Here is a 6,000-nt window from a genome sequence, read left to right on the forward strand (position 1 = left end):
CACACATTTTGCAAACTCTCTTTGTTAATTTGAAGATGACCTAGAAAGTCGAAACGTTGTTCTCTGCTTATCAATAAAAGTGTTAATACCCATACCAGCCGTTCTGAGATACATTTTTATTTTAAGTGGGTTTCTCGTCATCAAGAGTGAGATTGACCATTACATAATAACGTCCCCGTGGCTGAAAGTGCGAACATGTTTGATGGGATGGAAATTTGATCCCATGGCCCTCAGATTGCGACACGGGGACAGCGGAACGGTTTTCGTCAGTGTTATTTTCCATTCAAGTCTACTCCCTGTTGAACAGCTTTTTCATATTAGTGTAACTAAACTGCTCAAAAAAAAATTAAAGGAACAAGTACGTTTTATTATGTAATTTATCTCAGTGTTCCAAATGTGATAATATTTTTATTTTGTCAGGTAATTTGCTTCATTTCTGTTCCATCTGTATCCATTTTTTAATGTTGTGATGAACGGTAAAATATGGAGAAATAAAATTTAAAAAAATGACCAATGTCACTACAACTGATATCCCATATGAAACAATACTTTAAACAGTTTACATGCGTTTATTCAAGAAATGTTTGAAACATTCAATATCTAGTGTGACCTCCACGGGCCGTGACACACTCCTAACACCGACTTGGCACACTTCGAATCAGTCTATCGATGTTATCTTGGGGTATGGCAACCCACTCGTCTACCCGGGCTTGTCGGAGTTACTATACGTTCTGAGGAGGGTGCTGGCGTTCACTAACACGCCTCGACAACATATCCCAACAATGTTCAATCGGATTTAAATCTGTAGATCTGGCGGGCCACTCAAAAGTCTCTATTCCTTCCTCGTCAAGGAAGTCCATACACAGTCTGGCGACGTGGACTCGCGCGTTAACCTGCATGAGAATGAACCCATTGCCGACAGCACCGGCAAAAAACCTCACAATGGGTTCCAGAATTTCGTCTCTATATCGTCGTGCATTCAGAGCACCCCTGTCGAGTCCGTGCGGCCACCCAAGCATATGCCTGCCCAGACCATTACAGAACCACCTTCATAAGCGTCAACTTGCACAATGTTACAGGCGGAAAAATCGCTCTCCTCGTCGTCTCCACACTCTCGCACGTCCATCATCACGTGACATAGTGAATCTGCTCTCGTCTGTTCACAAGACGGTGGCCCATTGACGAAGTTCCCAGTCCATGTGCTGACGAGCAAACTCCAACCTGGCTGCACGTTGTCGCACTGTCAGAATAACGCCTCTTGCAGGCCGTCTGGCCCTAAGGTGTCCTTCGTGCAGACGATTGCGAATTGTATGGGTCGACACACGGGTTCTAGTGGAATGCTGAAGGCATTTCGCTGTAACCGAGTCGTAGCTACCTGTCCCGCAGAGCGGTAGTCACGATGTAACGGTCCTCTCTGGCTGTTGTGCAGCGATGACGGCCTTGACCTGGCTTCCTGCCATAAGAGTTCGTCTCCTAATAGCGTCACCAAAGTCGAATGATGACGTTTTGTGACACACCGACGTGTTGTGCCACCCTCCTTTTGGTCTAGCCATCCTCCAGCATCTGGACCGTTCTGGCCACCTCGTTTTCTGTCAGATGGCGCCTGACTGCTTGGGTACACAAGATGTAGGTACACATGACAAAACGAGCCACAAAAGATCCATGTTGGTGTTTGTTTCGAGAATTAATGAGGAATGCATAGTTTCACGTAACAGGTTTATTTTTATATACAGTACCTTCAGTTGTATTCTCCTTGAGTGAGGTAAGTATTAAAGTTGCTTCAAACTTCACTCGTAAGCTTAAAAACACACTTGTAGACGAACGGATATGTTTTTCATACATAAATTTAGTTATGACAAAAGTATACCAAAATATGTACTTTTTCCTTTATTCTTTCAGCAGTATATGCTATTTAACCTACAGATCTGGGTTTTCTGGAAAGAAAGCTCAAAAACAGGAAGGTTCATGACGATTAGAAATATTGATGTACGCAACAAACTAGTAAGAAGAGGTAAAGTTGAAATTTTATTTCGTCAGGTTTTTGATCTTAACGGTTTATTATGTGCGGAACTAACTGTAAATTTTAATGACGTAAAAGGAAATATTTTTGTCTTGAATATTTATGAATTATTTAAAGAAAAATTAGATCGTTATTTACTTTGTTTAAATCTATCACAAAATGTTTATTTCTTATTTTCAGTTTTAATGCTACTTCAATTAAATCAAAAACGAGATATTTAATATTGAATGATTTTGATAAGGGCGGGGGTGAAGTTGTAAATAATTACTGCTTACTTCATTAGGGTTTTATAGACACTATCATTCTCTAGCAATAGTGTATGGGTTGAGGTTGCGTGTTTAATATTACTTATGTAGAAATTATGAGTGTATTTCTTTTTTCCTTATTTTTTTAAAATTGGATTTCATACATTGAATTCTCTTAATTACATTTTTAATCGAATTAGGGTTAACTGGAGATGTAACTATATATAGATGAATACACAAATATCGTGTAATCCACATAAAGGATCAATACCAAACTTACATGCAGACGAGCTTCATTATTTTTAAGTGTCCTCTTTAGATCAAGTCATATGATGAAGTGATATATTTAATATTTTTATATGTTTTGTAATTAATTTCATTCAGTGCTTGTCTTGTAATAAATAGCTGTTTATCATCAAACCTGATAAAACATTTGAAACATAACTTTGGCCCAACAGTTAGTGTGTTCGAACTGTGTATCCAAGGTTACATATTTCGCTGCCCTTTGCTTCAAAAGTACTTTCTGATTAGATATCATGAGAGCACTATAAGAATGAACGTCAAATCGTAGTATTGCGTCGATCAGACAAAAGTAGCCAAAGAAATGCGGTGGTTTCTTTTGGTTAACAGTCTTCCGTTGTGTCTATTAGTTCATAGTTAAATAGCGTATTGTAGTTTAACTTTTATCTTTACCTTTCACCTTGAAAGTTGAAACTATATGTCAAAGTAAGATTCGTCTTCATCTCTAAACTTACCACAAGGCAGTAAAACTAAAACTGCCTGTTGACACTCGTAGCTCACCTATATCTACTTAGAAACTCGGAGCGTAGGCTTATATATTTACATACTGAGGTATTTTAATGGATTTATATATTTTATTTCTCAAAATGTAGATAAAATGAACAAAGTCTGACTAATTTTTGAAATCAGTACATTATATTACCCTGAATCAATTGCGTTTTATTCATTAGCAAATGTTTTGTTATCCAGTGTTAACTGCATGTGCAAAGTTCTGAGATGTTGTACTTGCAACCTGCGAAGCTACTGTAGATGCGATTAGGATGAACATTTTTGACAGTCCTGGTTGAGACAAATCCATCTGTCTAGTTCCAAGATACTGTAACGACATTTGAAAATAGTTTTGGTTCTAACAAAGACAGTAGTGGTAGTAGCCTTCCACCAGAACAAGAGATTAGGAATAAGGTCTCCAACTTCAAAAAGACAACGAAGAAAGGTCGCATAATTTAGTTTGAGAAACAAAAAAGAAGCTAATCAATTCGTGTATGTGACCTTTGCTGAAAATGTGGTGAAGCCGCTCCAAAACCTCGCGTCTCTTTGACTACACATAACTCCCGAAACCTTCAAAAAACAATTTTCAGAATTTCTTGTTCCTTGCATTGCCGTGCTATAAACACTACTTTGTCTCTGATTGATGGAGAGATATGTGTTAATATATTTTTTTTTATTTTCATTATGAACAATTAAACTTAAATATAAAACTACACAGTTGGGTAGCTCTGCTCTGCTAATTACGTGAATCGAACCTTGATTCTTAGTATCATAAGCTCTCAGAACTACCGGGAGGAGCATTTTGGTTGTTGTTTGCATTATGACGTTAAAATAATTGTTGTTAACTTTCAAATATGAAAATCGTTCAGAATTATCAATTTAATTGTATTTTATCAAGTTCAGTTCTGTTTAGAAATGTTTAATTTACCACACATTACTGTTGTTCACACTTTGTTAGCTCATTCATTCGATATCTGTAGAGACAGAAACATTTCAATGAAAGCTTTGTAACAGTTATCAGATATGTACCTCTTGTGCATCCAGAACCTCATAGACAGGAAGTTTGTTCTCTAACGAAACACGAAATCTGTCGTCCTAACCTAATAAAACGTCATTAACTTGGGTAAACATTTAGACCAACATGAGGGAAGTGCTTCATTAACGATGTATCATAGATAAATTGAAGTTGAAAGGAAAGATCTGCTAAGTAAACGAACAAGTCATTTGTTACGACCTCTTACAGCGACATGTTGGCTGGCTTCGTCCCAATAGCCGTGAACGGATCGATTTCTCAGACACTACAAGCTTGTCGATCAGTTGGAGTAATTACGTTCGCAGTCAGCGTTTGTAGTCAAGCTGTCTTTATACACCAGTTTCTTTCTTATTCTTCAACACTGTCGTGAGTGTTCGAGAAATACGGATACAATAGACATCATGACTCCAAAGAAATATCGTGTAACTCAGCTTTCTTTTCAAGCAGATGAGGTTGGGTTTGACGAGACAGTTGCTCGGGTATCGCTCAGTTTTCCTTATCTTTTGAGACTTAATTAAGATGCCCCATTTTCTTAGTTGTACGTCTTGGACACTATAGCAGATAAGCCACAACGTCAGAATACGTGAACTCGAGCTCTAACCATCCATGTATGGATCTAATGTGATGTTATAAAACGCTATACTATTTCCAGATGTTTTTTCCTCAAAATGTTCTCATCCAGGGGTGTCATTTACTATGGGTAATGAAAGTAGTTACCCCAGGCTTTGGTTTATTTGCACCTCCAGACGTTGTAAGATATAATCACATTGCGAGATGATCAAAATGAAATACAGAGAATGTTCAAAATGTTAACACAATTTTTTCCCCTTTTCTCCCTAGAAGTGTTTTTCTGAAATGGCGCCACTGTCTTTAGCTATACTTAGAACTTGGTATGCCTGGAGTTTTTTATACTATACTGTGTTGTTTATTCATTTAATGTTTAAGAACTTTTGCTTTAAAATTAATATCTTTTGTTATAATACTTCTAGCTTAATACGTTTTATAGAAAGTGAACTTATTGTTTCCACATTCCGAGTTTAATTAACTTTCATTCTCAGAGTGCAGTAAAACTAATTAATAAAGTAAAACACCTTTAGTCTAACGTCATGTTTCATAATGCTAAGCTTTCCCACAGTTACTTTTATCTGTTCATATTCGTTTTAGACTTTTCTGTGGTTTGTTAATGTCATTACACACACATAAGCTGTACTCATTACGTCACATACACAAAGTGTTACGTTGACTGTTTAGGATTTTACAATATAGATATCGATGTCAACTTTACTCATACAAAGCAAGCCATTCTCTTGTCACGACATAGTTCACTCTATAAATCTATCAGTTCTACATCGATTGAAAGTTCGGTTTATTATTTTGCTCTGTTACGTGTCATAATTTCAACTAGCCGGGAATTTTAATTTGAAATTACAAGTTAACTGACTATCGATATGTGTCAAATTTATGATATTTGCCAACAAGCTTTATACGCATAAATTTCTTCATTAATACTAATATATTATAATCATGGGTATTACAAATAATGATTTATATACAAACGTTTTACAAACTTACAAACACTACCCAGTCTTCTATCTGGTCTGGAACTGAATATTTTATCGACTGTTCACGATGAGCGAATTAATTCTACATTGATAGACAAGTAAACTTCACTTTAATGGAAACTAGGTAGCTTCTACACACGTGAGCTGTTTCCCCTGAAGTTACGCAATGTCTTCGCAGAAATACTAAAGTACGAAGTTAATTCTCTAAAGCTGAACCGTTTGTAATGTTCAAAATCTATAAACGTTCCTGGTCAAATATCTGTAGTCTTCCGATTAATAAGTTTATCACAGTTTTAGCTTTCGAGATTTTTATTATACTAACTGCAGCAAACAAACAACATATAACTGTTT

The 6,000-nt window shown here is 36.5% G+C and overlaps 1 long non-coding RNA gene across 1 annotated transcript in view; it reads left to right on the forward strand.

Annotated features, from left to right (window-relative positions):
• Window positions 1-2,012, forward strand: part of LOC143225767 (uncharacterized) — a 39,902-nt gene extending 37,890 nt beyond the window's left edge. The window contains exon 3 of the long non-coding RNA XR_013014063.1: window positions 1,900-2,012. This is a non-coding gene — a long non-coding RNA (uncharacterized LOC143225767). The remainder of the gene's footprint in view (window positions 1-1,899) is intronic.
• Window positions 2,013-6,000: the final 3,988 nt, after the last annotated feature.

The sequence above is a fragment of the Tachypleus tridentatus genome, chromosome 9 (assembly GCF_004210375.1).
Source record: "Tachypleus tridentatus isolate NWPU-2018 chromosome 9, ASM421037v1, whole genome shotgun sequence".
In the NCBI taxonomy this organism is placed as follows: domain Eukaryota; kingdom Metazoa; phylum Arthropoda; class Merostomata; order Xiphosura; family Limulidae; genus Tachypleus; species Tachypleus tridentatus.